This window comes from Cupressus sempervirens, chromosome 8 (genome assembly GCF_028749045.1).
Source record: "Cupressus sempervirens isolate cs-2001-9-10 chromosome 8, ASM2874904v1, whole genome shotgun sequence".
NCBI lineage: Eukaryota > Viridiplantae > Streptophyta > Pinopsida > Cupressales > Cupressaceae > Cupressus > Cupressus sempervirens.
In genome coordinates this window covers 201,319,524-201,342,297 of record NC_143125.1, presented here as the reverse complement: position 1 = coordinate 201,342,297, position 22,774 = coordinate 201,319,524, and the positions used below count along the sequence as shown (strand labels likewise).

Here is a 22,774-nt window from a genome sequence, read left to right as displayed (position 1 = left end):
AAACAACGTAGACTGAAGACGGAATTAGAAACAAAACTAGAGACAGGATAGGAAACATTCCTATCTGGGCTGAAGAAAAAAGAGACGGGATAGGAAACATTCCTATCTAGACTGAAAGACGGACTACAGACAAGTAGTTGACTATTATAGAAAGTATAAGATATTATCTTAATACCCTCCCTTAATGGTTAACGTACGAATGTCAGAACATTTTGGGATAATTGAGACCCTCCCTAGATCTACAAAATGCTGAAACCAAGAAGCTTTGCCAGAAGAGTGCTATGACTCAAAATAGGTTGCATTTACAAAACTTTGTTTTTGTGGAAAAAACGGTAAAACCCAGAATCTCACGCAACCTTGCATATTACAGAGAACTTGACATGATTTTTTAGGAGAAAATCAACAAACCGAAGAAAAACAGAAACAAATTCAGAAGGCAAAAAATGCAGCTTCGCCTTGATCAGGACCTGGAGAAGTCGGACGCTGCCTAACACCCAGAACAAGTTGATCGGTGTTTTGATATTCGAAGATTGCGATGATGCGCTGCTTCCAGGTTCCATAATTGCGACTATTGAATTTGGAATTATGTTCGAGCAAAATATTTGTCAGAGATGCCATGGCATGTTTTTCAATGAAAAAATTATGAAAATCTGTGAAGGCATGTTCTTTGAGGCAAAAATACGAAAGACCCAGAATAATCAAAGAATGACCCAGAAGAGAGCTTGAAAAACACAGAAGGAATCTGCTGTCGTTTTCTAGATCCGCTTGCTCGAAAATCGAGGCACAAAAATCAAGGAACCCAGAAAAAAAGGACAACCCAATTGAGCTCTCGAAAAACCCATCAAGAATTTGCAAACAAAATATTTTTTCGACTCCAAAAATTAAGGTTTCGAAAAAAAACGGCCCTAGCTGAAAAAAGCTTGAAAAAACTTCAGATTTCTTGATAAAAATGGTGGTTTTCAGTCGACTAAAGCTGGTCACGGCAGTATGGAGGTCAGAAAACCGATGCCTTGAGGTCAGGCACAGGAAAAAACGACCATAAAAAACGCAGATGACTGATTTCCAAAATTCGAGTCGTCTAAAGAAAAACGTAGAGCCGTTTTTGGTGTAAAATCACTGACGATTTTCCAGAAAAATTGCACTTTTCCCTGCGGAAATTACTATGTGAAGATCCAGACAGATGCAAATCACGTGGGATGCAGAATTTTTTTTTCTTCAAACCTGGCCGAAAACTATTACAGTTGCGATTTTTGAAAAACTCAACAAAAAAACCTTAGTCGAAAATTTGAGGTTTTTAGAAAGCAAGAATCACAAAATAATTTTGAAAATTGGCTCTGATAATTTCGGAAAAGAAATTATAATTTTCGAAAAAATTAAGAACTATGCTCTGATACCATGTTACAAGATTCAAGAAGAGTTGGCAGATTAACGGATTTTCGGATGATTCATTGATTAACAGAGGAACAAATGTGTTCCTTATAAAGAATTACAAGGACGTTGTTTCTAAAAGAAACAACGTAGACTGAAGATGGAATTAGAAACAAAACTAGAGACAGGATAGGAAACATTCCTATCTGGACGGAAGAAAAAAGAGACGGGATAGGAAACATTCCTATCTAGATTGAAAGACGGACTACAGACAAGTAGTTGACTATTATAGAAAGTGTAAGATATTATCTTAATAGAAGAGTCTCGAAAGATAAGAATAAAGGATCAGAATACCGAGCTTGAAGAGATCTACCTAAAAACCTTCCTCATCAGCGACCTTGATGCATCTCATGAGTCTAATGGCCTCACCAATGGTGGAAGAGGTGAAAAGTTGGCAGTGTGGGGGGAACAGAAGCGTGAGTGGGTAGCTAGCCAAGGATATCATAAAGGGTGGAGGTATGGGAAACCAACGAGCGCTAGTCGAGGGTAGAAGGTGGGGGAACAAGGTATGCTAGACCGTTTTTGGGTCATGAGTGAGTGTTGCAAAGAGATTTGCACTATGAGGCCAAAAAACACTCTTGTTGAATCGAAGAAAGTGATAGTAGGAGGAACACAACTAAGAGTAAGAAGGGGAGTGCATCACGAAGGAAGCACATAAGGAGCGGTGGAAAGATTTGCAATCCTCATTGAACCACTAATTCATGGGGCAAGATTTTTAGCTAGCAGGGCTGCATTGTGAGGGAGTGCGATGGGGGATGGAGAGGAGGGCAAATTCCCATAAAATAGAGGCAATGAGGTCGAAAAGAGAAGGAAGATGGGAGATAACCGACAGGTGGTCGAAGGGGGGGAGAAGCTATCTGAGGTGGAGGGTGAAGAGGTAATAGTTACAATCCAAGAAGTGGTAAGTGGTACGAGGGCTTGAGGATAAAGATTGGAGGTGAAATGGGGGGGTGGGGGGGCAAAGCGGGTCAGGAAACTAAGAACGGAGTGGTCGGCCAATCACTATACATATAATGAGAGTACCGATAACATAATTTATTACATAAAATGTCAGCCATGAATACATGTTCCAACCTTGTATTCATAGCGAATCCTCTCCTTCATGTGAATTTAGGAGCCATGATTTTTCTCATGCAAAAAATATGTTAAAACTATTAAAAAAAGGAAAAAATATACAAATTGACCCCTAATATGGTGCTAAGTAGGTCCACACACTTGTTTTTATCAATAAAATGGTATATGGGCCTTTACTTGATTTAAAGCTATAAATAGAAGAAGATATAAGATAGCCATCTCCAAGTGGTAGCTAGAGCTTAGGAGCCTTCTAAAAATAGAAATTTATCCTCCTCCATGCATAAGTATCATTTAATCATCGCTAAGCTTGGAAATAATGCTTTTGTTGCATGAAAATGCCCAAAATTAGGAACTTGCACTTAAGTGTTAGCCAACTCCTAAGTCATCATGACTTGTCACACCTGTGAATTTGTGAAGTCGTAGAGTTGTGCACCTTTGATGGTAAAATTTGTGCCTTTACTAAAATCTTCAAAATTTCAAAATTGTAGAGTTGCACAACTTTGGGACCTTGGGTAACCTTGCACTTGTGAATCTCCAAGACTTGACTTGTGCACTTATGAAGTTGCACACTTGCCAACCTATGCACAGGTGCACATATACACTTATACACCTTGGGGATCTTTTAGGTGCACATCTTCAGGACTTCAAAATTGTGAACATGCGCTCTTGTGTACTTTTGCACCTTTGGGACCTTGCACTCGCACATCTTTAAGACTTTCAAATTTACAAAGTTTTTGACCTACAAAGTTGCGAACTTGTGCACCTTGGGGACGTTGCACTTCATCAAACCCAAGACTTTCGATATTGTGAAGTTGTGGGTCCCATGGTGAGTAAAATGTCCAAAAATTGATGTTCCAAAATGTTAAAATGGTTTTTGTGTTTTTCTTAGTGCGGGGCTGAGAGCATTCCTTTATATTTATTTCACATTTTTATGGTGACTTAAGCCCATTTGCAGATCTACACACCTTAGAGATATGTGGAACCTTGCAAGGTCCCCCAATGAGAAAATCGCTCAAAATCAAAGTTCCTAGATTTGAAAACAGTTTTTGTATTTTTCTCATACATAGGCTAGAGCACTCATATTTTTTTTCTCATTTTTTGATGATTTAAGCCCATTTTTTGACCTATGCACCTTGGGGACATGGGGGACCTTATAAAATCCCACAATGAACAAATCACCAAAAAACTAAAGTTCCTGATTTTGAAAACATTTTCTAGGTTTTGCTCAAATGGGGTCTGAGAGCACTCATCTCTATTTACTCTTCATTTTATGATGATTTAGGCCCATTTGTGGATGTGTGCACCTTGGGGATGTGGGAAATGTTGCAAGTTCCCTAGTGAGCAAATCGCCAAAAATTCAAAATTTCCAAATTCGAAAATTGTTTTTGGGTTTTGCTTAGATGAGGTCTAGGAGCACTCATGTAAATTTATTCTTGATCTTTTTGATAATTCATAACCTCATTATATTCCAAAATTGGGATGAACTTGAGCTCCCTCTACTTCTTTCTGAACTCTTAAGTTGCCTGTGTTGAGTCTACACATGCAATGCGATTATCAACAATGCTTTATTTAAAACAACAACTAAATTAGCCTACTTATGATCTTAGCTATGAATCTATGCTAAGTCTAATAGATCCCTAAGGCCACCATCATGTTCTAGGAATGAAAATGAAAGATGCAAAAAGAAAAAAAAGAAAACAAAAGGGAAATCAACACAAAACGAAACTAACAACATTGACCCAGAAACCTATTCGACATGACCTATAGCCTCTCGACCATTGAGGGCTCTTAGAAGTGATTGCCATCTAACTGATCAAAGAGCTACAAGATGCAAGACAAAAATAAAAAGAGGGGGCTTCCCATTTGTGAGATCAAAAAATGGAGTGTGTTGTGGAACCACAACAAATATCCTTGACAAAAGGAAGAAATGACAAAGACATTTCTTTATCGACAAGCACCCTTAGACTCAATCAAGCAATAAAATTAGCATTGATTCCATAAGAGGATATAGAGTATCTCAACCATCAACCCAAAACTTAAGTTTTCACATTCATTGTGTGCATAATTTCGTAATTGCTTTCGATTCTCAAGTGTAGTCAACCACGAGTGGGCAATAATCAAGACTAAACTTCACCAACCAACAAGAGCTTTTGATAATATTCAATAAACTTAATTAAGTACCTAAGATAATCACATTTGTTTAGAGGTATAATGTGAAGCCCCACTAAATAGGAATTTGAATTCAAAAATTTAGGTCACTTTGTGGTCATAAGAGCTTAATTTAGTGGAATTTAAGTGCCCATATGGTAGGGGTATGAGTTAGGGACCTAATTTTTACCATTAGAAGACCTAGAGAACTTTAGGCCGAACCCTCCAAACAATCCATTTTCTAAAAAATGTGAAAATAGAGTCTTATGTCCATACCCTTACCCAGACAGTTGTCCAAACTTTGCATCAATGATAGGAGACAAGAATGATAGTCAATGACTTAGGGTCAAATCAAGAATTAATTGCTAGTAGGTGGGTGGGATTTGGAGGCCTTTTTAGAGGGCTTGGGAAAAGATAGTGGGTCTTCACACACTCTAGTTTTAGAGACACTAGGGTTTGAAGATTGGAACAAAGAAAGGATATGACTCTTCTTGTAATGCCTCGCCGAGGGATCCAAAAGAACTAACCTAAAGTTTCACTAAGTTTCCCAAACACTTTTTTTAATGTAAATCTTGAGGCTTAGTTTTCATAACTTGCTGCTCGCTTGTTCTTTTTGAGGCTGTCCCATTTTGTTTTGGCTCTCTTGGTCTTTTTGGCCTGTTGTCTTGTAGCTTGACATGGTTCTGGACTAAATGTCTTCTTTTGCAACCATGGGGTTTCAGGATCCCATTCAAAACCTACTTAGGTGGTCGTAGAGCACCGTGTTATCTGTGAGGCCACCCTAGTCACCTTGTTTTGGTGGTAGACCTGTTTCACCTTAGGAATTTTGTAATTATGTTTGGGCTTCATTGAAAATCATTTGATTTGTAAAGGTTTTAGACACCCTTCAAAACTTGTTTTCCTTAATTGAAAACATATAACAACAATTATAAAACAACAGAAGCAAGAACATACATTCATACATAAGCAACACATAAACATATTACATATTACTATGGGCTTGCAATGCACTTTGGAGGATGTTCTTGGGCCGTTCTCTATTTATGGTTGCCACCTCCTCCAGCGCTGTGAGTCTTCTAGGTTGTTGATCCTGAATGGTTTATCCTTACTTCCTGGATCAGACCTCTTTACTTGCTGGCCGCACTGTGGTGGTGCGAGTGTTGTTGACTGTCATTTCCTCTCCTTTCATTTCTTCCATTCGCAGTTTCACCATTTCGCGTCTTTCGCTAGCCGATCATGCTCTTCTTAGCATTTCTATTTGCGTTTCACCCCATCCTTCCCCGCCCTTGCTCTGCCTGACTAGTACCGTCTCCCTTCGTACTCGCTTCCATTACCTTGAGAGTGATGGTGAGCTCTTTACTTATCACCTTAGGCGTCTTTTGCCACCCGCTCATTTTGATGACTCACTGGCTGCCTCAGACATGTTTGATTCGCTTGCCTCTACCATATGGGATTCTGCTCTCCTTTCTATTTCCCACCGTTCCCCTCTCTCTCTCTCACAGCTAACCGTCGGAATACCTGTCCTATGAATAAATGGTTTGATGTTGACTACAAAGCTTTCCATTGCTTTGTTCGTGTCGCCTTTGAGGCTCAATTTCCTGCCTTTACCCATTTGCGCGTTTCTTATTTGTGTTTTCTTCATCATAAGAAACGTTCCTTTGCCTCTTTTCAGTGCAGAACCCTTTGCTCCACGCTTATCCAGAATCTCCAGATCTTCTGGCATACCCTTTTCCCTCGTTGCTCCTCCCCATCCTCCACTCTCGACTATCGTTCTCTGACCTTCCATATCACGACGCTTTATGACATTCTTGGGCAGCCTCCTCTCTACTCCACTCCACCTCCCCACTGCCATTTGTTCACATATTCTAGCATTATGGAGACCATTAGATCTTTGAGATGCAGCGAAGCAGCTGATGAAGAGGGTTTTCAAGCAGAACTTTTCAAACTTGGTGCTTTAGTTCTTGGATCATACCTTCTTACACTCTTTAATAGAGTGGTTTGCACTGGGTTTCTTGATTCCTGGTCTAGACATGTTGTTTACCCTATTCACAAGTCTGGGTTTGTTTCTGATCCAAGAAATTACAAAACTATTATGATTGGTCATACTTTTGCCAAACTTTATGCCACTGCTCTGAACACCATGTTATCTAGTGAGCTTGATAGACGAGGATGTAGGGTGAGAGGTCAGGCTGGCTTTCGGGCAAACTACGAGACTATGGATCATGTTTTTACACTGCGGGCTATCATTGAGGAGGCTAGACACCGCTCTTAGAAGCTCTATTGTTGTTTTGTGGACTTCCGTAAGGCTTTTGATTCTGTTCCTAGGTTGGCTTTATTTCAGCGACTTCTGGAGATTGGAATTTCAGATATGTTACAGACTGCTATTTTGAGACTTTATGAGAAGGTTATTGGTAGGCTCAGAACTCCAGAGGGCCTTTTTGATCCGATTCAGAGCACCATTGGCGTGAAGTAGGGTTGTCCTCTTTCCCCTACACTGTTTGGCTTGTATATTGATGAGTTGGAGGATTTCCTTATGAAATCCTCTCAACCAGGAGATGGGTGTTATTTACATCAGGTTTTGATCTCTATTCTCCTCTTTACTGATGATGTCGTTCTCTTGGCCTCTTCTCCTGATAGCTTACAAAGATTCCTTGATAGTCTTGCTTCTTTTTGTACTCAGCGACAACTTGTGGTCAATTTATCTAAGACACGGGTTATGGTCTTTAACTATTTAAAGACCTCTCATCTCCATTTCTTCTTCCAGGGGAAGGAGATTGAGATTACTCCCTCTTACATGTATCTTGGTGTGAAGTTCTCAGGACCACGTTTCAGTTTGAGACCTGCTATTCAGTCTAGAGTCAGTAAGGGTATGGGCTCCCTGGCTTTGCTGGAGAGACAATGCTTCAAGCATCATTTTCAGGATATTTCGTCCAAGATGTCCCTTTTTGACTCCTTGGTTCGTCCGACAGTCCTCTATGGTTTTGTGGTTTGGGGACCTTCTCTTATTGCTTCTGATTGGGCTTCTATTGAGCGGGTCCAAACACTGTTGTTGCGTCGTATCATTAGGTGTCACAAATTCATCGCTCACAGCATTGTTTTAGCGGAGTTTGGTGCTCATCCTCTCAAACTTGTTGTTATTTTTGACTTGATTTGGTTTCTTCATCGGCTTCGTGGTTTTATGGAGACAGGTGCCGACTGACATAGATAGTCTTTTTTGGCATATTGTTCTTTGGTGGAGATTATGAGATTTGACACTTCTGCTAGATCAAGATGCTGGTAGGCTCGGGTCTTCTCTTTGTTGGGTTCGATCGAGATTGAGATTGATTGTCTTCCTCTCTATCAGTTTTTGCTGGATGCCCTGGCTCATCTTCTTCCCTCTCGTCAGGAGTTGAATGAGCATGTCAGACAGGATACCTATAGGTAGTATATTACCACTACTTGGTGTCATCCCCTGGGTGGTTTGCGACCTAAGATGTCCTTCTATGCTGAGCATTTTCTTGTTATTTAGGATGGTATTGTTGTTCGCCTTGCCTATCTTTATCGACGTTGGAATCATGCATTACGGTTGTCATCATCTCAGGGCTCGGACTGATCACCATATGGATCAGGCTGATCGATTATGCTAGTTATGCACTTTGATGGAGGTTGAGACCGAGACTCAGTCATATTTCGTTGTCCTCATTACTATGATATCAGAGGGAGATTCTATTGCCTTTTCAGAGACTGTTCTTCTCTCTTGATGTTCTTCAGTTATATTGATCAGCGGTGTTTAGCACTTTATCTTCAGGAGGCCACCCATCTTCGAGAGAATACTTCTGATCAGCTCATTACCACCTTTTTCTCTCCCCTATCTCCTCTGCGGGGTTTGAAAAGGCCTTCCACTACTTTACATTCCAGATCTGTCAGACATTGTACCAGTCTCTACAGGCAACATCAGTCCTATAGGGGTTCTTCACGATATTCGAAGACTCTGGATTGTCCACGGATGTACCTCTCTATTATGGATTTCTTTTTGACAATGAAGGACCCTTAGTCCTTTCCTTGTCTTTCTTTCTTCTTGTTGCTTTGTTGCTTTTCAGTCACCGTTTGGTGCCTTAGCTTGGCTGGCTCTTCTGTTTGTATGCTCAGTCCCATAAACCGTTTTGGTTTTTCGTGGACATTAATAATTTTATCTTAGCTTATCTTATCTTGAGGATCCCATGATGTTGAATCACATTTAAATTTAATTAATATTAAATCCAATATATAACACATCCACATTAAAGATTAACTAAAAGTTCAAATCCATTTAAATAATATACAATTGTCCCGAATACCACTTGGCAATAATTAGAATGCACAATCATCCATTGTACATGTCACAGGGTATGAAAGGCTGAACGAATATACATCATAAAATAGATTCCATCATCTCTTTAAGATCCATGACATAAAATACATACAATAGGTATAACCATCCATCATAGTACACAAAGATAGAATGAAAGGAAATGTAGAACAATGAACTCTAGCCATGACATGGAATTGATGAATCTCAATGGTAAAAGTAAAAAGCACTACCACTCGACCTCGTGGTAACCCAAAAAGGTCCACTCCCATCGCGCTGAGGAGATAGTCTCAAGTCCCAAATAAGATAACAAACTCAAAAGTCCAATCTAACATCTAAGTCAAGGAAAACCTAAAAGTAATCTAACTCAAAGGTACCAAGTTATAAACGACATATAAACCCAGAGGCTACAAAGACACGTAGGAAATCTATTATGGTAGTGGGCAAGTGTCATTGCACGAGCCAACTCTAAGGTTACTTGACTAGTCTCTTAATCTTTTGGACTCCTACTGACTTTATGCAGCACTAGTATCCTTTCGTACTGACAATGCATACTAACGATGCATGGTTGCAACCAAGCATCTTCTCTACTCCCATCCTAGTTTGTACTAGCACTCGAGGCATGGTTGAGGAAAGACAAAGACTCATATTAGTTCATTTTACTCTCATTTAGTGTAGTGTTTTCACTTATTAACATAATTTACAATGGGTTACCCGTCAGCTTCTTTAGGGTCTCAGCCTCCATTGCAAGCCACTTCCTAACTTAACATACAGATAACCTACTCCAAGCTCAACAAAGCAAAAAGATCTCAAAAGACCAAATACCATACATCAGAGCTCTAAACAAGCAACTGACAAGTACCGAAATCACTTAATCAAAATACAAGCATCACTAATACGATCATCCTAATAGGGTTGATCCAAGAAAGTACACATAAACCAAATCATGTCATCATATGTAATCATTAACACAATAACTCTTGGCCTCTAGTAGACATCCTAAACTGGTCAACACTCTAATTCAACCCCAAACCCAAAACATAAGACATCATACAATTAACAGTGTAGTTTCATAGTTTTGTTTGATTTTGAAAACACACGGTTTTGAGTTTATAGCAATATTTAAGTTTTCATTTTGTTGCCAGTTTTCAGTTTGCTAAAGTTTACAATTTCCTCTTACAACTAAACCCATTTCCTGTTTTAAAACAAATCACACAATTACCATTAACTTACGAAAACACAAAGATCGCAATTAAATATCATAAAATAATATAAAAATAATTATTTATTAAATTATTAAAATAATAATTATTGATTGTTCAATAAAATAATTACAATTTTTTTTTCGACCAGTAAACGACCAAAGTCTAGATTCATTATTGTTATTTATTGTAATTAATTATTTTAATGTGTTAAGTGAATTCGAACCCAAGACCTCCCACATGAGAGGCTCACAAGTTACCATTGTGTTGTAGGCTCTTGCCTAAAATATTTATATTTAATCAAAATAATTAAATAATAATAACAATAAATAAATTTAAACATTATTAAATAATATTTATCATTAATTAAAATTTTATTTTATTTAATTAAATTAATTTCAATTAATAATTAAGAAAAAGAAATTATATTAATAAATTAATAATTAATCAAAACTATTAATCAAGTTTTTAATTTTTTTATAAAAATAACTATAGCGTTTAAGGCCCACAGGCTTGCCATTCATGGCTATTGTCATAGACAGTACCTTTTGCGTGCACAACAGTCTATTGTAGCGAGAGGTACAGACAGGGGGTGGGGGTTTGGTGGCCCCGCCCCAAACATATATAAAGAAAATTGTGAATAATACTTTGATAGGGAAAACCCAATAAACCAATCAATTTTGCATTCTCTAATTTAATTTCTTTTCAAAACCCTTTCCAATTAAAATACCCAATTGATTAAAATTCATAGAATGAGGGTTCTAAAATTGAATTTATCGAATACAGAGAAATTTTATACAAATAACAATAAACTTTACAACCAAAGATTCATCTTAAATAAAACTCCGAAAACAGATTTATCAGACACGAAGAAGACATGATTGCAAAGAATAGAAATCACTGTGTGAATAAACCACAAGTTTCTACCAGAAATCTAATGCTAATACACAAACGCACGAAGCACACGAGAAATCCTCTTTCTTTTGAAACCCTTCTTTTTGAAAATATCTTTTCCAAATTCCTAGTCTCTACGAAATGAGCTATAGATCTTTGATTAAGCGTTCTCCCCTAAATTTGGGGCTCTAATTATGCAATCACACGAGGGAACTCGATGATCATAAACTTTTATTATTTTATTTTTTTACATTTTCATGCACAACTCTTTTAGATGTTTTTTTTTTTGGTCAGTAATGTATCATATTTATTAATTAATAATAATAAAAGGTTATAAATAGCTCTCCATGAGCAATCGGCCATAGTTCATATACATAAAAAAGAACCCTTCCTATAGCTGCCTCCTGAATTTACAGACAATACTAACAACTTAATACAAAAAACCACTAACCACCTACACTTGGCTGTACAACACTACAAATTATAGTACTAAACACTACATACAATATTATCAATCTATACAAAAAACTTCAACCATCAGTTGCAAATCATTGCATAACATTATTCAGTGTTTATTATTAAAATAAAACTCTTAAATAATTATCATTAAATTAAATAAATATAACTACGCCATAATTAGAACCATAACTTTATTTTTAAATTTAATTAATTTCTCAATTGATTAAATAACATTAAATATTGAATTTTCTTAATAAATTTTTATTAAATTAAACCATTAAAATATCTTTTAATTTGATTTACAGAAAATAATCATAGACCCACAAGACTGAATGCAAACCCATAACAAAACACAAAAAATCAAATCAATCTGAAGGGTTATAATCACAAATTTGCGTCACTTGACGAATTCGAAAAGTAGGCAACTCAGATTTTTGCCCTAGTTTTTAGGATAAAAGGTTTAAGGATAGGATTCAGACTCAAGAGTTATCTCCCCTCTCTTACCATTGAGATATTGTGATAAGGTATGCTCATCCTAGCAATTCAGGGAAGTCGATACTCAATACCTGCAATCTGCATAAAAATCCAGGCATGTACAAATACAATATTCTAAATTAAACAGACAATGGTAGGAAGTGATACATCGTGTAGATCTCGACTAGCAGGTGACTACGACTCCCTTCTTCAACCACATCAGAAATGTCAAGCATAAATAAAACATACACGTGTACCATACACATGCAAGTATGGGGTAAGTACGCATAAAAAATGCATATGAATTATTCATTTAATTAACATTATTAACTAACTAAAAGTCACATGGACATATATATCATCATCGAACAATCATGAGAAAATTGGAATAACTAACTCAACATACATACATACATACATACATACATGTATAAATATACACATACATATATATACATACATATATATAGATACATATATACATACATACGTATATATGTATATGTATATGTGTATGTATGTATGTATGTACACACACACACACACACACACACACACACACACACACACACATATACACATGTATATATATGTGTGTATGTATATATGTATGTATGTATATATATATATTTCAACTGAATATGAAACAATATCCAACAATCTAAAAAACAATGTCATTAAGCATCAAGCATAAACATAAAGCTGGCCTAAAAGAGTTCGGCAACAAAATAAAAAAAGTTAATTATGGGTAGGCACTTGTCAACTTTCCATTCCATCACATTTTGAGCAAGGTTGGTGGCTCTTTCCAAGGACGTTCTTCATTTTTGTAATAGAATAACATGTTGAAGATCTCGTTCAAGTATTTCATGTGTTGTTGTTTTGTGCTTGTAAGGGTTGGGAAATAGTGGTTTCAATCTTGTTTTTCTTGCATTTTCCTTGAGGGATTGTTCATGGGTGTGAAGACATTTCTCACCCTTGGGAGGCAAGAAGTGGCCTTGAGTGAAGGGGTTAGTTATGACCTCCATGAAAATGTGTAGTCTCTTCTCATGGAGAAGAGGGGAAATAAGTAAGGTGCATGGGCCCTTGCTTGCCAATGATTTTTGATGTAACTTGAAGGTGATAAGGGGAGAATGTGTACGGAAGAAGTGTGTTTACTATGAGCCTTGTGAAGGCATGTAATTGTATGGATTTACATTGACATCTCCTTCATGGCTCTTCCACCTTCACCTTTGTCATGGGTTCTTAGGTGAAACCCCTTATGAATCCTTAGATTGGGAGTTCTTGTGATGTTATTTATTTTGTGTTTTGATTGTGGTTGTGACCCGTTTGGAATTGGTTCTCCTAGCTCGATGGGCAATCTCTTTGAGGCCTAGGTTGGGAGGTGAGCTCTAAATGGTTTTGTTCATTCTTATTTGCAGGTTTTGTGGATTCTTGTTATATAGCTTGGGAGTCCTTGAACCTCCTATTGGAGCCTTCTGAAGAAGGAAGTTCATTATTTATTGCGATCAAGTATATTGCTGTTGGAGAGTTCTCCATTTCTCACCTTTGTTATTGTTGATGTATTGTAATGAGTTTAGTGATTGAAATTCCCACTCCATATGTCAACCTCCTTGCATTGTATGAATCTTAAATTTGAAATAAAAGAAGTATTTGTTGATATTATTCGTTGAAATTATCGTGTGAATTCATCTCCATTTATTATGTATTAGTAGTGAAAGAATTGAAGAATATTTCATCATGTAGATTTCATGATCATGTATTGTAGATTTACGTATTCCAATTTTGAGTTATATAGTTCATGGAATGAATCTAGGAGCAAATAGAATGCATTAAGATTGAAATGATTTACATGTTGTTTTCAAGGATGTAGTGAAAGTAAATTTATGCTAAAATGACTCTATCCTTTCAATATGATGTGATAATTTAATTCTTATCATGATAATAGTGTAATATGATTAGTTGTTAAATCAAATTCCCTCTATTGACTTCAACAAATGTATATCACATTAGCAATTTCATTACAAAACTTTGTCCTAGACCCCATTAATTAAATGGATTAACTAATTTAGTTACACCTCCATCATGAATATAATAATATGGTTTTAAATTCTAAAGTGGATAGAATGGGGATGTGACCAATGTGGGCCCCACACTCCAATTCCCCCAAATTCCTCCTTGTTTTACACTGTCTTGGAAAATTTTAAAAAATTAAAGGCAAGCTCAATTATGAGGGGACCCTTAGTGGAGTGGCCCCCTATAATTCCACCTCATCCTTCCAAGCACTCACCCTTATAAGTCAAGCACTAAGGCCTACAACATTTAGGATGTGCTCACCTTGACTTGTGAGGCACTTTATACTTGCAAATTGCCAATGTGGGGATGTAAGGTCCCTTGGCAAGTGGGAAAGGTAGGATAGACTAGGTCACATGTAGAGTAGGGTTAGGATTAGGTAGTGTAGTTGTTTAATTGTTGTGTTAAATATGTCTTAAATTATTTAGTTTATTACTATTAGCAACTAGTTAGTAATTTGAATTAGTAGCATAGAAATATAGTTAAATTAAGTTAGTATTAGTAAATGCATGTTAAGATGTAAGTAATGACAATTAGTAGGTTAATAAAGTAATTGTGTTTAGTATGTAAAGATTTTAATAAGTCAGTAAGATTTGTATGTAGGTGGTAAAATGTTGTAAGATAATAAGTTGATTTTAATCAATAGTGATTAAATTAGGATGATTGCAAATAGAGTTATTTTATTTTATTAGAAGTATAAGTTAATGTGATTTTAGAAAGATTGGTTTTTTTTTTATTAGTATATTTAGGTAGTTATGTTAGTGATTTATCATTTTTAGTTTAGTGCATATTTTATGTTTAAATTACTTAGTACTAAAGTAAGTTTTAGTAAATAATTAATTAATAGTTACATTTAATTAGCTAGTAAGTATGTTATTAGATGTAGACTAATTAGTGATTAGTAATTGATTCATCTTTAGTTATTCATTATATTTTAGTTAGTAAATGGAGTAACTTAGTCAGTAAGTAGATCTATTTAATTAATAAGTAAGTGAATAATATTTGAATAGATTAGTTAGTTAGAGTCTAATGTATTCATAGTTTAATTGTGTCATAATTGAATTAAATTATCAAGGTTCCAAGCAATAGGGGATACATTTGTATTTATCTTTTATATAATTAAAATCTTGTTTAACATAAATGCTATTAGGTGACTTTATTACATTATCATGTATGTATTTTAACACTAGGGGTTGTACACCTTTTTACATGTTACCTCATTCTAATATCTTAAACTCATAGATTAATGTGAAACCTTAATTATTCATATTCAACCTAATGTATCACTATATTGTTGGAAGATAAACAAGTCCTATAAACCTTCTGTCTTGTGTTCCTGTAGAAATGCCATTATGAATTATCACACTTCATATAGAATGTCTTAATAATATGTGTAATATAGTGGAGAGTTAAATTGAATTTGATGTTATGTTTAAATGTAGAAAACAAAATTGAAACTCTTTGACATACTTGAGCCTCATCATCAAATCATCGCCTGGATTGAATATGTTATTTTGAAATCTAAACCCTAAATACATTACATCCTAATGGTGCAACCTCAAAACTTGGAACCTTGTAAAAATTCTCTTACCATTAACCTAACCGCATCTATTCAATGTTAGTGTGTGTAGCATGGTTATACCCTTTTATAAAAATAATTTTTGGTGTGTTTTTGCCCTAATTTTTGGGCATGATTATGGTATTAGAGAAAGGCTCATGAAACTTGGGCAACAATGGGTCCATGTTAAATATAGGATTTTATTGGTTACTGTACGAAGTAGAGATTCTCATTATAAAATTTGATGAACTATTTTGTTCTTTCCTAAACTATGACATCAGTAAGTATACCTAAGTAAAACTTGAAATTTGTATTAATGATATTAAGTAGTCAATGATAACATATAACCTAGTCTTATGACATGAAAACAAAATGATAAAATGTAGGAATGTTGTATTTTTACTAAGGCAAATCATGATTTCCTAGAGTATTAAAACTGTATTGAATGTTATCACCTTGGATAAATTAATTTGTAAAACCTCAAACACTATTCAATTAGGTGATTGTAAGTGTGCAAATAACCTTATAATTGAAGCAATTTATTTGAATCATCTCTACTTGAAGCCAATTTAGACATAATCATGTCACTCATGAAATTATTGTAGTTAATATCAATTATAGAAAGGGATCAAGTATACTAGCATTGATTTCAACATTACAACATATGTAAGAGAAGCCTAGGATCTTCACAATTTAATTTCATTCGTTATGTTAGTATATTGTTTTGTTAGAAATAAAATGGCGAGAGAATAGGAATATGACACTTTAAAAGTATAGAATGTTATCAAGCTCCAATGATACTCCCAACCTGTTATAGTGTTAAAATGTACTATTTGGAAAGAAAAGAAGAGCTCAATGTAAATTTGGAAGTAACCTTTGGGAACTTCAAATGACATTATAATGAATCTAGAAGCTATTTTGACAAGTGTTTTAGTTATGAACATACAAAGCAAGAGAGTATCTCAGTTCTATTTTAAGGAATATAACCCTAATGAGGTAATAAAATTATTTGAATATGATGGTAAGTACATAACTAAATGGTGAGTAGTATGTAGCATGTAACATTGAATTGGTAAGATAGAAAATTCAAACTTCTAGTTAGAACTATGCACAGATGTTTATGTTAACAAGTTTATTGTGTAAGTCTGAGTGTTATTGAGATTATGACTATCTAGTGTATTCTCTTAGACCTTAGTATTGTAAATTCATGGAATCAATTATAACCCTATTATACAAAGAAAGTAAGGTCACAATGAGATCAACAATCAAATAAGGAATGAAGGTTCAAGTTTAAGTGATAGGGGGATTACAAGCAATACAACATGATAGGAAAGTGATGATGACCTTTTAGCTTGGTAAGGAGCTAGTAGTAAGACTAAATTAGTAATCATAAGTCATTTATGGCATGAGGACATGAATAATAATTATTTTAAAGAGTACCAACATTCTTTACATTCCTTGATGATATTTAGTATTTGTGTAACCAATGAGGTAATATAAGGCAAGGATATATATGTACATAAAATCATACTAAATTGGGTGAATTTGATAGGATAATTTCAACTTGTATATAATGACACATTTGACCTAATAGAGAAAAGGATAAGATGGTGAGTAGATGCCCCACTATGTAATTGTAGTGGATTGAGCGTAGGGGATTTGGTGTTATAACAATGGTTTATATTACAGTTGTGTCAATAATTCAATACATTAGTAGTTATATATATACATGATTTGCATCGAAAGAAGACTACTTGTATAATTAAGGTTTTGGAAGTTAAAAAATTATTTTATGGTGACCTCACATTTGCACACTATCATGGGGTTTCTAGTCTAGACACACCCCATAGTGCATTGAAACCCAACCATTGGGCGATGCCAATTAAGATAGTTATGTTTTTAGTATGTGGGATCAATCACAATTTAAGCCATATAGTTCACAGACAACCATCTACTTTTAAAGCAAAGACCCTTATGATGTAGTTGGGAGACCTAAGATTCCTCCTTTCCCTTAGTGATCCTGGTACAACTCATTGTGTCAGTAATGTGAATTTTTTAAAGAAATTTGATTTATTGCCTTGTTTATTTGATATTAGATTTTGGTATTTTAATTCTCTTTACTTCTTTCCAACAATGTACAAATGTGATTTTGGGATACTTTGTCAAATTTGTTGTTGATGGTCCTATTTTTTCCTCTAGGACATGCCTTAATTTATTGATTAAAAGTTTACTCTTGTGGCCACTCCTAATTTATTTATCTTGTAATTTTAGATTGAATATTTTACCTTCAATTTTGAATTTAAATTATGAGGCACCTTCTTGTGCATTGTGTTGGCAAAGTGACTTGTAACTAACCTACCAAAGGGATTCCTAACAATTAAGTGGATGTAGAACATTAGGGAATGGGGTTCTTAATGAAGGTATCTATTCCCATCCTCTTCCAAGACATAGAGAGTAGGATTAGTGATTATCATTTGACCATTATTATGGAACCGTATCATAACATACTACTAGTTAATGTTACATGTTAACCTAAGGTATCATTAATTGTGAAGGATGCACACGTAGCGATAGAATTATTCAATGTCCTATCCAGGAATTAGTAGACGACATAAAATCTAAAGTAAAAACAACCAATCTTTGATAAAGATACAAGTTGCAATATAGGGGAACCTTATTTGAGGGAGTCTTATACATCTGTTACTCTAGTGTGTAATTTTAGGGTAAGAACACCTTGTGGTATGATTATGAGAGACTCTACAAGAATACTCGTATTAAATTAGCATGCTATATGATATGTGATCCATATGCTTTAGAAATGTCCAACCTTAGAAATCATAAACATGTCTTGAGTTATGGGTTGAACTTCATTCTTCATAAAGCAAAATGAGTACTATTGTTTTCAGCTATGACTGTATATGTGAAATTCTAAATCATTCTTTTGTATAAGAATTGATTTTCATAAGTCTAAACAAGGATTGGCATGAGATGCATGCCCTAGTTTGTGTGACTTCCAAGAGAAGGTCAAAGGAAAGAGGAGGATGTAAGACCCCTCCTTGCAGGTATTTATTTAAATATTAATTTCTCTTTTAAATCTATATATATGAGGTGATGGTATGGATATTGTTATGGTTCTTGCTAGAAACCATATTGAGGACATTATGATAAATCCATGCTATATTATGTATAATTTTTTGATGGTTTTTATAGTAATATAAATTTATACTTACCCTCTTAAGAATCATTAGAAATTTGAAGTTAATTATTATCAACTCACTAGAAGTTACCTTAGGGTAAATTAATAGCAAAGATTAAAAGTACATAATGGTGTGTTAAGGTTACTAGGGTATTATGTAGAAGAGGTTATACTTTTCCTTTTAGGTGAGTTATTTGGTTGTGCAAAATTATGGTTTTAACCATTAACATTGCATGTATTGTCTAGGATACATCTACATACCTAGGTGTTAGAGAATTAATTGACATAGATGATTATGATGATAAAAATAATTTACGATTTTATGGTTTAGGTGTTTTATGAAAATTGATATCAGTTGATACATCCATGTTTTGATACCCTATGATTCAAGACTTGATACATTATTTGACTATTTAAACATTGATATATACTATTGATGCTATGTAGTGTTTTACCTTATGAAGATTTTATTTATGATACCTTTATGATTATGTTTATGCACATTCAGAAAGTTCATTTTGATAATATTAAATTGCTCATAATTAGATTCAGGATGATTTGATGAATTATGTTTAAAAAGTTTGACTGGAATCAATTGATTATATCACGGTGTTTGAATTATACAAGTGTTTTATATGAATACTACTTAGAAAAGATAATTTTGTTGAAATGAAATTAGGAATTTTTGAAGTTGAATTTGGTTATGCAAGTTAATTTGATCTATCTATGATTTTCTTGAGCTACCGATATTCAAATTGAGTGTGAAGGAAATTTAACCCTAGCATTAATTGGAAAACCAAGAGCCAAACCTATGTGCAAACCATGAAACCATGGTTGAATCTATTGAAGAGATTTGAACCTCATTGTTATGTAATTGAATTCGTAACTGTAATTTGAATGTATGTATTAGGTTAATTCATTTTGTAATTAATGACATGTCAATTTTTTAAGGTGTAATATCACTTTTTGGTGTCACTTGACACTTGTCATGTATATGTGTAATGACATGTCAATTAGGGTTTGGCAATGAGACCCTTAGCTTGAACTTGAATGTAATTAAGTGCCTAAGTGAATCACATTTGTTGAGAGGTATCATGTAAATCCCAACAAAATAGGAATTTTAATTTAAAATTATAGGTCACTTTTAGAGTCCAAAAAGTTGTCCTAGGAGCTTAATTTAGTGAAATTTAAGTGTCCATATGTTAGGGGTATCATTTAGAGACCTAATTCTCACCACTAGAAGTCTCAGGCAACAATCAATTTTAAAAAAGTTGTGAAATTGGAGAAGTCTTATTTCCTTACCGTTACCCACACACTTTCCCAAACTTGCATTAGTCGTAGGAGACAAGAATGATGGCTAAGGACTTGGGTTCAACTCAAGAACTTATTACTAGTAGGTGGGTGGGATTTGGAGGCCTTTTTAGAGGGTCTTGAACAATTTATTAGGTCTTCACCCACTCTCTAGTTTTAGAGACACTAGGGTCTGAAAATTGGAGCAAAGAAAGGATAGGGCTATTCTCAACTTTCCATTCCATTACATTTTGAGTATGGTTGGCGGCTCTTGCCAAGGATGTTCTTAATTTTTGTAATATATTAACATGTTGAAGATCTTGTTCATGTATTTCATGTATTTTTTTGGTGCTTGTAAAGGTTGGGAAATAATATTTTTCATCTTATTATTCTTGCATTTTCCATGAGGGATTGTTCATGGGTGTGAAGACATTACTAACCCTTGAAAGGGAAGAAGTGGCCTTGAGTGAAGGGTTAGTTGTGATCTCTATGAAAGTGTAGTATCTTCTCATGGTGAATAGGAAAAATAAGCAAGGTGTAGAGGCCCTTGCTTGCTAGTAATTTTTGATGTCATTTGAGGGTATAAGAGGAGAATGTATTTGAAAGAAGTGTGTTTACTATGAGCCTTTTGAAAGCATGAGTTTGTATCTATTGGCATTAACATCTCCTTCATGGTTGTTCCACTTTCACCCTTGTCATGGGTTCTTAGGTGAAACCCATTTTGAATACTTGGATTGAGATTTCTTGTGGTTTGATTGTGGTTGTGACCCACTTGGAATTGCTTCTCCTAGCTTAATGTGTCTCTTTGAGGTTGAGGTTGGGAGGTGAGCACTCAATGGTTTTGTTCATTCTTATTTCTAGGTTTTATGGATTCTTGTTGGATAGTTTGGGAGTCCTTGAACCTCCTATTGGAGCCTTGTGAAGAAGGAAGTTCATGATTGGTTGTGATCAAGTGTTGATGTTGGAGATTTCTCCATTTTTCACATTTTTTCTTGTCCATGTATTTTAATGAGTTGATTGATTGAAATTCCCACTCCATATGTCAACGTCCTTGCATTGTATGAATCTTAAAATTATATATTTTTTGATACCATTGGTTAAAATTATTGTCCGAATTCATCTCCTTGTATTATGTAATAGTAGTGAAAGAATGCAAGAATATTTCATCATGTGTTTTAGATTTAAGTATTCCAATTTAATTGAGTTATATAGTTCATGAAATGAACCTAAGAGAAAATAGAATGTATTAAGATTGAAATGATTTACATTTTATTTTCAAAGATGTAGTGAAAGTAGAGTTATGCTAAATTGATTCTATCATATAGGAGATCTTTTCAATATGATGTAATTTAATTCTTATCATGCTAATAGTGTAATATGATTAGTTGTTAAATCAAATCTCCTCTATCAACTTCAAGAAATGGATATCACATTAATAGTTTCATTACAAAATTAGTTCTTCTAGACCCCATTAATTAAACAGACTTACTAATCTAGATTAAAGTGAGCATTAGAAAGTATGCGTAAAACAATTATATAGATGACAAGCTATCAAGTTGAATAATCAAATGAACAAATCAAATTGAAAAAAAAAATATATATGATCCAAAGAAGAAAGCTAAGCAAAAAGAAACATAATGATATACCCCATACATTTTATGGGATAGAAGATTTTATCTCTAGAAAATGTATGGGATAGAGAATTAATTTACTTGAAAAGAAAATTACACCTAGAATATACTCCAAGGATATTCCTTTTCAAAATATAGAAATGTGTATTTAAGAGCAAAACAAAAGAAAGTAATATTTAACTTTTAAGTCATTCATTACACCATCCATCACAAATATAGTAATATTGTTTTAAACTTGCAAGTGGAGGGAGTGGGGATGTAACCCACGTGGACCCCACACCCCCATTCCCCTACATTCCTCCATGTTTCACGCAGTCTTGGCAGAAATTAAAAAGTCAACAAAAAATTGAAGGCAAGCCCAAGTATGAGGTGACTCTTAGTGGAGTTCCCCACTACCTTACCCTTCTTGATGCTTACTCTTCTAAATCAAGCATTGACCTCCTCATTACTAAGGCTTGCAACCTTTGGGATGTGCTCACTATGCATTGGGGAGGTGCTTTGTACTTCATAAGCGCCCATGTGGGGATGTAAGACCACTTGAAAAGTGGGAAAGGTAGGATAGACTAGGTCACATGTAGAGTAAGGTTAGGATTATTTAGTGTCGTTGATTAATTATTGATTTAAATATGTCTTAAATCATTTAGTATTGTACTATTAGTAGCTAGTTAATAATTTAAATTAGTAGCATAGAAATATAGTTAGATTGAGTTAGTATTAGTAAATGTGTGTTAGGATATAAGTAATGGAAATTAGTAGGCGAATAAAGTAATTGTGGTTAGTTTGTAAAGATTTTAATTAGTAAGTTATATTTGTATCTTGATGGTAAAATGTTGTAATATAGTAAGCTGTTTTTATCCAATAGTGATTAAATTAGGATGACTGCAAATAGAGTTGTTTTATTAGTAAGTATAATTTAATGTGATTGTAGAAAGATTGGTTAGTTTTTTATTAGTATATTTAGGTAGTTATGTTAGTGATTTATCATTTTCAATTTAATCCATATTTTATGTTTTAAATTAATTA

The 22,774-nt window shown here is 34.5% G+C and overlaps 1 protein-coding gene across 1 annotated transcript in view; it reads left to right on the top strand.

Annotated features, from left to right (window-relative positions):
- The window catches only part of LOC149542214 (DEAD-box protein abstrakt), a 31,324-nt gene extending 17,646 nt beyond the window's left edge, over nucleotides 1-13,678 (top strand). The window contains exon 5 of the transcript XR_016355436.1: nucleotides 13,425-13,678. The gene's annotated coding sequence lies outside the window, so the exon portion shown is untranslated. The remainder of the gene's footprint in view (nucleotides 1-13,424) is intronic.
- The last annotated feature ends 9,096 nt before the right edge of the window (nucleotides 13,679-22,774 follow it).